Source organism: Saimiri boliviensis, chromosome 19, assembly GCF_048565385.1.
Source record: "Saimiri boliviensis isolate mSaiBol1 chromosome 19, mSaiBol1.pri, whole genome shotgun sequence".
NCBI classification, from domain to species: domain Eukaryota; kingdom Metazoa; phylum Chordata; class Mammalia; order Primates; family Cebidae; genus Saimiri; species Saimiri boliviensis.
In genome coordinates, this window is record NC_133467.1 from 11,687,550 (window position 1) to 11,699,395 (window position 11,846).

Below are 11,846 nucleotides of genomic sequence, written 5' to 3' on the forward strand. Positions count from 1 at the left end.
TGTCTTTTGCAGATACATTTTTTACACACACACACTTTTGGTGGATATATACCTAGGAATGGAATTGTCGGGTCATAGGGTTAGGCATATACTCAAATTTGGTAGACACTACCAAACTGTCTTCCAAATCAGTTGTACCAATATTTCCTCCAATCAGCTGCATACAAGAGTTGCTGTTTCACCACATCCTCAACCATACTTGGTATTTTCGAGTGTTTTAAATTGTAGCTATTCTAGGCTAATATTTTTTTGTATTGCATTTTAGGTTTTGGGGTACATGTGAAGAACATGCAAGATTGTTGCATAGGTACACACATAGCAGTGTGGTTTGCTGCCTTCCTTCCCCTCACCTGTATCTGTCATTTCTCCCCATGCCATCTCTTCCCACCTCCCCATCCCCCCATCCCTCCCCCATTCCCCCCAACGCACCCCAGTGTGTAGTGCTCCCCTCCCTGTGTCCATGTTTCTCATTGTTCGACACCTGCCTATGAGTGAGAACATGTGGTGTTTGATTTTCTGCTCTTGTGTCAGTTTGCTGAGAATGATGGTTTCCAGGTTCATCCATGTCCCTACAAAGGACACGAACTCATCGTTTTTGATGGCTGCGTAATATTCCATGGTGTATATGTACCACATTTTCCCTATCCAGTCTATCACTGATGGGCATTTGGGTTGGTTCCAGGTCTTTGCTATTGTAAACAGTGCTGCAATGAACATTCATGTGCACGTGTCATTATAGTAGAATGATTTATAATCCTTTGGATATATACCCAGTAATGGGATTGCTGGGTCAAATGGGATTTCTATTTTTAGGTCATTGAGGAATCACCACACTGTCTTCCACAATGGTTGAATTAATTTACACTCCCACCAACAGTGTAAAAGTGCTCCTATTTCTCCACATCCTCTCCAGCATCTGTTGTCTCCAGATTTTTTAATGATCGCCATTCTAACTGGTATGAGATGGTATCTCACTGTGGTTTTGATTTGCATTTCTCTAATGACCAGTGATGATGAGCATTTTTTCATATGTTTGTTGGCCTCCTGTATGTCTTCTTTTGTAAAGTGTCTGTTCATATCCTTCACCCACTTTTGAATGGGCTTGTTTGTTTTTTTCTTGTAGATCTGTTTTAGTTCTTTGTAAATTCTGGATATCAGCCCCTTGTCAGATGGGTAGACTTCAAAAATTTTTTCCCATTCTGTTCATTGCCGATTCACTCTACTGACTGTTTCTTTTGCCATGCAGAAGCTTTGGAGTTTGATTAGGTCCCATTTGTCTATTTTGGCTTTTGTTGCCAATGCTTTTGGCGTTTTGGTCATGAAGTCCTTGCCTACACCTATGTCCTGAATGGTTTTGCCTAGATTTTCTTCTAGGGTTTTTATGGTGTTAGGCCTGATGTTTAAGTCTTTAATCCATCTGGAGTTAATTTTGGTGTAAGGTGTCAGGAAGGAGTCCAGTTTCTGCTTTCTGCACATGGCTAGCCAGTTTTCCAAACACCATTTTTTAAACAGGGAATCCTTTCCCCATTGCTTGTTTTTGTCAGGTTTGTCGAAGATCGGATGGTTGTAGATATGTTGTATTTCCTCTGAGGCCTCTGTTCTGTTCCATTGGTCTATATCTCTGTTTTGGTACCAGTACCATGGTGTTTTGATTACTGTATAGGCTAATGTTATTTTGATATTGGCACAGAACTTGAGGTACTCTAACTCCAATTTATGTATATATTTGCACAAAAGATAAAGTATGTGTATCATTGGGTGTGTATTATTTAATTGGTGGCTTTAATTTCTAATTCCTTGATTATGAATTCAATTGGCCTCCTTTTCATATATTTATTAACCATTTGGGCATCTTCCTTTGTGCCACTTTATGTTTTTGCTAATTATTCTATTGAGTTGTCTTTCTCTTTCTTATTCATTTGTAGGGATTCTTTCTATATTTCGGATGTAGTCCCCTTTTCTGGTGCTATGTGTTGCGTAAGTCTTCTTTGTGGTTTGCTTTTTCCCTCTTTAATAGTGTTTCTCCTTTTGAAAATTTTATTATGGAAAAATTCAAACATAAGCTAAAGTGTTGGTGGGAATGTAAAATAGTTAAATCTCCATAGAAAATATTCTGGAGGTGCCGGGCGCGGTGGCTCACGCCTGTAATCCCAGCACTTTGGGAGGCTGAGGCGGGTGGATCACAAGGTCGAGAGATCGAGACCATCCTGGTCAACATGGTGAAACCCCGTCTCTACTAAAAATACAAAAAATTAGCCGGGTATGGTGGCGCGTGCCTGTAATCCCAGCTACTCAGGAGGCTGAGGCAGAAGAAATGCCTGAACCCAGGAGGCGGAGGTTGCGGGTGAGCCGAGATCGTGCCATTGCACTCCAGTCTGGGTAACAAGAGCAAAACTCCGTCTCAAAAAAAAAAAAAAGAAAATATTCTGGAGATTTCTCAAAGAAGTAAAAATAGAACTACCATGCAACCCAGCAATCCCACTGGAGCTATCTACCCAAAGGAAAAGAAATAGTTTTATCAAAAAGACAGCTGCCTAGTATGTTTATCACAGCACTTATCACAATAGCAAAGGCATGAAATCAACCTAAGTGTCCATTAGTGATAATTGGATAAAGAAAATATGGTGTGTATACACTATGGAATACTATACAGCTATAAAAAAGAACAAAATCATTACCTTTGCAGCAATGTGGTTGCAGCTAGAGGCCATTATCCTAAATGAATTAATGCAGAAACAGAAAATCAAATACCATGTCATGGACTCACTTTTAAGTGGGAGCTAAACAATGGATGTCGTATTTTAACTTCTTGAGATGAAATCCTAGATAATGAATTTCAGCCATTTTTTTCCCACACATGCTAAAGGATATAGATTTCATTCTAAACACCACTTTAGCTACATCTCATTAATTAATTAATTAATTAATTAATTTTGAAACAGAGTCTCTCTCTCTGTCCTCCAGGGTGGAGTGCAGTGGCATGATCTCAGCTCACTGCAACCTCCACCTCCCAGGTTCAAGCAATTCTCAAGCCTCAGCCTCCTGAGTAGCTGGGATTATAGGCATGTGCCACCACAACCAGATAGTTTTTTGTATTTTTATTAGAGACGAAGTCTTGCCACGCTGGCCAGGCTGGTCTTGAACTCCTGGCCTCAAAGTGATCTGCCCACCTCAGCATCCCAAAAGTGCTGGGATTAAGGGCATGAGCCACCACACGTGGCCGCATCTCATGACTTTGGATATGGCTTATTATTATTATTAAATTCAAAATATTTTCTAATTTTGGTTACAGTTTCTATTTTAGCCCATAGGTTATTTATATGGGTTGCTTAATTTCCAAACATTTCTAGTTATCTTTCTTAGTATACTATTTGTTATTACTATATATTGTCATTTAACAGTACATAACTGGGACCTTGATTTTCTTCCTTGCGTGGATCATGGAGTCGTTCCTAGTTGTGCTTTAGAGAGATGAGAAAAAGAACTCAGTGGTTAGAACAAATTGGAAAAGGAGGGTTGGCAGCAGAACCTGTCTCACTCACTACTCCGAGGAGCTACTACAGAAGTAGCGATGGTCTTTCGGTAGCAAAGAAGAGTCATCAGAATTGATGCCTTGAAATTGAGTAATAACTCCTGGGTTTCTGGACTTGCCATAACATGGGGAAAGGAAAATATTTCCTTCCTCAAAAAGGAAAGATATTCTTACAATAAGCAGGATAGATATTTGGAGTCATATTACTACTAAAAATATGTGACCTTAAGTTATCCTCCAGCTAGTGAAATAGGAAATAACATTTTTCTTTGATATCATACTTATCATTTCATACTGCATTTGATATTTAGGAGGCACATATATAATTTAGTCTCCCTTAGCCGGGCATGGTGGCGTGAGTCTATAATCCCAGCTACTCAGGAGGCTGAGGCAGGAGAATCACTTGAACCCAGGAGGTGGAGGTTGTAGTGAGCCAAGATCACAACACTGCACTCCAGTCTGGTCAACAAGAGTGAAAACTCCATCTCTAAATAAATAAATAAATAAATAAATGTATGTATGTCTCCCTAATGTGAAAATAATACCCATAGCTAATATTCACTCAGCACATACTATATGTTAGATACTTTTCTATGACTTTTGCCTCTATTATTTTGGTCCTCTTATTTGTTATTATCCTCATTTTCAGATGAAGAAACTAACACATATGATTTTAAGTAGCTTGTCCAAGGTCATTCAGCTGCTGGTGAAGGCCAAATTCAAAATGGGGATGTCTGACATTAGAGTCAATGCTCTTACCCCCTATGTACAACAATAACAAATACTTAGAGTTTGTAGCAATGACATTTTAAGTGCTCAGCATATGTTAAGTTATTTAATCATTGCAATAATCCTATGAGATGTTTAGTTTTGCTATCATCCCATTTTATAGGTGAGAAAACTGAGGCATAGAAAGATTCAGTAACTTGCTCAGGATCGTATTGCTAGTAGGTGGCAGAGCTGAGATTCAGACATGGGCAGTCTGTCTGCAGTCTCTGTCTTCACCATTACATAATACTGCCCCTCAAATTATATTGACTTATCAAAGACATGGCAAGTGTCAAACATTGGTTCATATGTATGTTATCATACTATCAGTCACAAATTAATATTCACCTAGGTCTGATAATTATGTCAGAAACAAAACATTTATCTTTGAATGGATGTATTCCTAATAAATAATTTCTTAATAAAGTTTTTTGAATTTTTAAATGTAAAAATATAATTTATAAGCATAATAGAAATAAACTGCAAACAATGTTGATAAATATCATTACACAAAAATACATGTATTCTCAGTTTGTATTCTGTGGCAAAAAGGAATCACTGTTGTAGATAAGATCAGCTCAGGGAAATAAAAATTCAATTTACCTTAATTTGTGCACACAGATTATTTCTTCCATGGCTGCAATCTGAATTATTAATGTTAAAACTTAAACTTTAATGTTAAACCACTCAAGGACTTCATAAATATGCTGTAGAGACAAGGTTTATTCAATGTTAGTTCCAGAGGAAGGGAAAAAGAGTCCATTTTTATCCATGTCCAGCCATACTCAAGTAAGCTTAATGGCAGCAAAGCCAAAGAATCCCCTCCCCATACATCACATTTTTTCTGTTTTTTTTTTTTTTGAGACGGAGTTTCACTCTTGTTACCCAGGCTGGAGTGCAATGGCGCGATCTCGGCTCACCGCAACCTCCGCCTCCTGGGTTCAGGCAATTCTCCTGCCTCAGCTTCCTGAGTAGCTGGGATTACAGGCACGCGCCACCATGCCCAGCTAATTTTTTGTATTTTTGGTAGAGACGGGGTTTCACCATGTTGACCAGGATGGTCTCCATCTCTTGACCTCGTGTTCCACCCGCCTCGGCCTCCCAAAGTGCTGGGATTACAGGCTTGAGCCACCGCGCCCGGCCTACATCACGTTTTAAAAACTGTTCAGTAAATTACACAGTAATTGATGTCCTTCAACTGTAATGGAAAGTGGCTCACACCTGTAATCCTAGCACTTTTGGAAGCCAAAGTGGGAGGATCATGAGTCCAGGAGCTCAAGACCAGCCTAGGTGATATGGCAAGACTCAGTCTCTACTAAAAATACCAAAAAAATTATAATAAAATAACTGGGCATAGTGGCACATGTCTGTAGTCTCAGCTACTTGGGAGGCTGGGTGAAGGATTAATTGAGCATGGGAGGCAGAGGTTTCAGTGAGTCAAGATTGTGCCACTGTACTCCAGCCTGGGCAACACAGTGAGACCCTGTCTCAAAAATTTTTTTTTAATTAAAAAAAATTTTTTTTCATGTTAGTGTGCCAGGTATACGACTTTAAATCCTTTATCCAATCATTTTTTTACTGCAGTAATGATAATTTCCTACTGACCTTTCACCTCTTGTCTTTGGTGTATGTTCACTGTATACATTTGTTATCCACACAGGATATGCTTTTCCAAAGCAAGGATTACTACTGATTCAAACTGATTTTATGGAAAGGTCATTCCAGGAAGTAAGCTGACATCAGAGAACTCACTGAATACAAGAATGACATTTTCATTCAAAGAGCTAGATGATTTTTTGGATGTCCAGTTTATATGAGCATCCACAGAATTTTTTGGGCATAAAGCACCCTTGTCTCATTTTTAACAGCATCTGAACATTTCTGCTAATGGAAGCATTGATTACTTATTCTGGAATGAGTTGTGGAAAGGACAGTCTGAATAGAAAAGAATTCTGTGACATCACTGCCGCTTTCACAAAGAAAATAATCCAGCCTATAAAGCAAGAATTCACTACATAAGGCAAGTAAACAAATCACAGAGTTTGAAACTTTAAGCAGAAAAATAAAATAATCACCCCCAAAGAATTCTTAGTGTTTCACAAAATAAAGAGCCCATGAACACTCAGCAAGATCAAAGCAAATTGCTAAATTTTGGGACATGAAAATCAGCAGAATATTTTTTAAAAGCAGACAGATCACTTGAGGTCAGATGTTTGAGATCAGCTTGACCAACTTGGTGAAACCCCATCTCTACTAAAAATACAAATAATTAGCCAGGCATGGTGGTGCATGCCTATAATCACAGCTACTCACTCAGGAGGCTGAAGCAGAAGAATGGCTTGAACTGGGAAGGGAGAGGTTGCAGTGAGCCGAGATTGCACCACTACACTCCAGCCTGGGTGACAGAGTGAGACTATCTCAAAAAATAAATAAATAGAAAGATAAAAGTAACTCCCTGGTAATTGGCACCTTGGTAATAATCAACAGCCAGAGTGCTTTAAAAAATTTTTAAAAATAACTTTAAATTATTGTTATGGACTGAATGTTTCCGTCCCCTCCAAAATTCATACATCAAAGCCCTAACTCCTAATGTGATGGTATTTGTGAGAGGGGGTTTTGGGTGACAATTAGGGTTAGATGGGGTCATGATGGAGAGGCCCTATTTTGATGAGATTCGTGTGCTTATAAGATGAGGCACCAAAGAGCTGGCTCTCTCTCCAGCATGTGAGGACAAGGTAAGAAGGCAGCTATCTCCAAACCAGAAGAGAGCCCTCACGAGGAATCAAATTGGCTGGTATCCTTATCTTCGTCTTCCAGCCTCCAGGACTGTGAGAAAATATGTTTCTGTTGTGTAAGCCATCCAGTCTATGATATTTGTTATGGCAGCCCAAACTCCTTCTGGATTTCAGTAGACACAAAATGAACCAGCTTCATCTCAGAAATTGTGACCGTTTGTATGTACTAAAGATGAACCTACTTTTTTTCTAAATCAGTGTGGAACCTAGAAGTAAAAGTAAGTTATATCCTTAAAATGCCAAAGTTTGTGACAATGCAGTAATCACTGCCCTCTAAAATATACCATTAAAAGTAGCTCCTTAGTAAATCCGTAAAGTTCAAGTAATCAATCACAACAACAAAATGCCAAAATCCTGTGTGCCTACAGCTCTAAGATATATTTCAGCTCTGAAATGCTATGATTGTATGTATTTGATGGTTAATTTTAGTAATTATTAGAACGGATTTTCCTTGCCCAATATGTGTGACATTTGAGTATTTTCATGGAGGTTAGGTTTACAAACTAAGAACAGTACTTCTCCCTCATTTTGTGTATAGGATAATTTTAAGCAACAGGATAACTTTACCATCACCTGAAATACTGGAATATTTCTTATGCTGGAACTTCCTTCTTAAGACACTCATTATAAAGACATCATGCCGGGAGAGGTGGCTCACGCCTGTAATCCCAGCACTTGGGGAGACCTACGCGGGTGGATCACTTGAGGTCAGGAATTCGAGACCCACCTGGCCAACATGGTGAAACCTCGTCTCTACTAAAAATACAAAAATTAGCCAGGCATGGTGGCACACATCTTTAGTCCCAGCTACTCGGGAGGCTGAGGTGGGAGAATCACTTGAACCTGGGAGGCGGAGGTTGCAGTGAGCTGAGATCATGCCACTGCACTCCAGACTGGGCAACAGAGCAAGACTTCATCTCAATTTTTTAAAAAAAGACATAAGACATAATATCAATGTCTCTTGAGCACATGAAAGAATCATTGTCATCAGTCTGTCCCCTTGGTCTTATGCACCATCCTGAGTTATATAGTTACATGGCAGCACTGAGGCTACAGAAAATAGAGTGTGTTTCCCACTGCCATGGCAGAAATACCAAGTCAAGAATCCCTCTTAGCACAGCAGAACAGGGCAATGACCAGTGACACACAAAGAATATATCTGTGGTATGCCTGACTTCATTCAGATAGTATGTTTCTTACATTCCAGATCACCTGAACTTAAAGAGCAATTTTTTTTTTCTTTTGAGATGGAGTCTCCCTCTGTCACCCAGGCTGGAGTGCAGTGGCATGATCTTGGCTCACTGAAACCTTCACCTCCCAGGTTCAAGCCATTCTCCTGCCTTAGCCTCCCGAGTAGCTGAGATTACAGGTGTGTGCCCCCACACCAGCTAATTTATATATTTTTAGTAGAGACGGCGTTTCACCATGTTGGCCAGGCTGGTCTCCAATTCCTGACCTCAGGTGATCAACCCACCTCCGCCTCCCAAAGTGCTGGGATTACAGGAGTGAGAGGAGCCATTGTACCTGGCCAAATAAATTATATCTTTCTTTTCTTACTTTATTAAAATGCTGAGTTTTATTTCACATGTATATTTTTGTCTCCCTACCATTTCCATGTCTAACCACTGCTACTGATATGTTCTATTATAACATTCCATACATACTTAAAACCAAGCAAAGGGTGGAGTTCCATCTTTAAAAACTAAACAGGCATTTTGGACAATACATTCTTGGCAATGAAACCTGAATAACAATTATCAAACACTTTGGGAAAGTTCTCACTCTGCATTATGAAAAGGACAGCCAGATATCAATTGCTACAGAAATGAAATAAGATGGAAAATTTTAAACAAATTATTTAAACTATTTTCTTAAATAGACTTCATTCACGACCAGAGATCTTGAATGTCCACCTGGTCAGTCATCCAGAAGCAATTCTTCACATAATTGATGAACTTGGCTTCCACTTTCGGAAAAGAACCACTTTTTTCTATACTTGCTTGTATTTTTGTTTTAATGTCTTCTTTTTTTTTTGAGACGGAGTTTCGCTCGTTACGCAGGCTGGAGCGCAATGGCGCGATCTCGGCTCCCCGCAACCTCCGCCTCCTGGGTTCAGGCAATTCTCCTGCCTCAGCCTCCTGAGTAGCTGGGATTACAGGCACGAGCCACCATGCCCAGCTAATTTTTTGTATTTTTAGTAGAGACAGGGTTTCACCATATCGACCAGGATGGTCTCGAACTCTCGACCTCGTGATCCACCCGCCTCGGCCTCCCAAAGTGCTGGGATTACAGGCTTGAGCCACCGCGCCCGGCCTGTTTTAATGTCTTCTATAGAACTAGATCCTTTTGACATTTTAGGAGTTTTTTCCTTTTTTTTTTTTTTTTTTTGTTTTTTGTTTTTTTTTTTTTTTTTTTTTTAAGGATTCTTGTCCTTTTGAAGTTGGTGTTGATGGTTTTGAGTATTTTCCATTCTGATTTGACTTTACTGCATTTTTGGCTGGAGTATCTCATATAGATTTCTTCACTGGAAGTTTTTCTTCAGTTTCCTCATCATCTTCATCATCTTCATCAGCAGCAAATTTTACTTTTTTCTGTGGAATCTTGCTACCACCTCCAGGGGCAGACTCCTTTCCAGACATACTTAAGAGTTTCACATCCTCCTCCTCTTCATCTGCTGACTCTGCATCTTCCTCCACAGCTACTAAGTGCTGTCCACTAATATACACTGGCCCTCAACCACACTTCAACTGTAAGACCACTGGTGGTGTAATTTCAAAGCCCCCAAGGGAAACTGTTAGCTGTACACACATTTTCAAAGTTGCCAGTGTTACTTTAATTGGACTGCCTTTGTAATTCATTGCCTCTGCTTCAACAATGTGTAGTTCATCCTTTGCACCAGCCCCTACACTGACTGTTGTTAAAGATTAACTCCTGCTCATTTTCATCATTATCTACCTTAAAATGATAATCTTTGTTGGCCTTTTGTTTACAACTGAAAAGATAGTTCTGGGGCCTCAGGGGGCTCATGTCTGTGTCTGTCAAATCTTCCATCGGTGGCAGCATGCATTTAGATGGGAGAAAAGGTAGATGGAAATAAATGACTACTGCTCAAAAGAACAGCTGCGCAAGATGGAATCACACCAGGGGATAAATTATATCTTAACATTAACTTATTTCTAATTAGTATATGCAATTTCCCTGGGATATTGCGGGTTTTCAAAAAAAATTTAAAAGAACGTTAGAGAAACGTATTTTTCTGCTCCATTTTTGTTGTTTAATTTGTCTCACATATTTCAAAGCCCTGTTAAGTATGATTGACTCAGTTGTTACTTTGGGAGATGGAGGCAGATGGATCACCTGAGGTCAGGAGTTCGAGACCAGTCAGGCCAACATGGCAAAACCCTGTCTCTACTAAAAATACAAAAATTAGCCCGGTGTGGTGATGCATGCCTATAGTCCCAGCTACTCGGGAGGGTAAGGCAGGAGAATTGCTTGAACCCAAGAGGCGGAGGTTGCAGTGAGGCGAGATCACGCCACTGCACTTCAGCCTGGGTGGTAGAGCAAGACTCTGTCTTTAAATAAATAAATAAATAAATAAATAAATAAATAAAAGTATGATTGACTGAGTTGTTAAGAAAAATGAATCTTGGGATAGAGCCCAGCAATTACGAAAATGAACACCAAGCACCTTGTACCTCTGACTCAAGCCTCAGAAGCCTCCCCAAAGTTCATTTCTCCCCCCAGGCAAAGCCAGGATCCATTCCAGCATCTGTCGGTTGAGCATTTCTACCATCCAGCTTTCACTCTCATAAGCTAACCCTTGCCAATCCTTCAATAAATTAAGTGATCTCTAAATACAGAGCACTATGCTAAGCACTTGGAGGTTACAGGTATGTGGAGAGGCAAGTTTCAAAACAAACAGGGATCATGGTTTCAATTGTAGGGGGATTTATAATTTATTCTAGAAGACAGAGTATATAAATGTAAAAATTATTCAAGCACATTTACAAAATAACAAAAGCTTACATATTATATAACTCAAATGTATCAAGTGGGTATGAATTAATATGCAAAGAGCTTCTGCCCCCAATAAATGAGTGAATAAATCAGCCATGAATTAGAATTTAAAGGTTGCAAGGATTGTAGACTAGCATAAAGAAAAGGAAAGAGCATTGCAAGTAAAAATATAAGCTGATAAAATATTTTGGATGTATGGAAAAATTTGTATCTGCTTGAAGATCTGTGGTTGTTTACCTATTCAACAAACTCCTATTGACTATATACTATTTTCCAAGTATTCATTCATTCAACAAATACTTGTTTACTGCCTGTTTTGTGTCAGAAGCTGGAAATAGAGCAGTGAATAGGAGAGACAGGGCTATGCTATGCCCTGAACACACTTGAAATTTAATGAGTAGGACAAACATTTAAATAAACAATTACAGTAAAGTAAGATGGTATATGATATAAGAAATACAGCCACTATTGGAAATTATTGAAAGAAATACTAAATACTAAACAACTGGGAATTATTTAAGCATGGAAGTAATATGATCATATTTGTAAATTTTTAAAAACATTAATTGCCAAAGAAAAATGAATTATAAAGGAGTAATAGAAGAGAGCCATTTAGACAGCTGGTCAGCAAAAGGAACAATCATCAGATTTAAACAGACAACCCACAGAATGAGAGAAAATATTTGCAAACTGTGCATCCAACAAAGGACTAATACCCAGAATCGATAAGGAAC

The 11,846-nt window shown here is 39.1% G+C and overlaps 1 pseudogene; it reads right to left on the reverse strand.

The window, feature by feature from the left end:
- Positions 1–8,912: 8,912 nt before the first annotated feature.
- LOC101042249 (nucleophosmin-like) lies at positions 8,913–10,146 on the reverse strand (annotated as a pseudogene).
- Between the last annotated feature and the right edge of the window lie 1,700 nt (positions 10,147–11,846).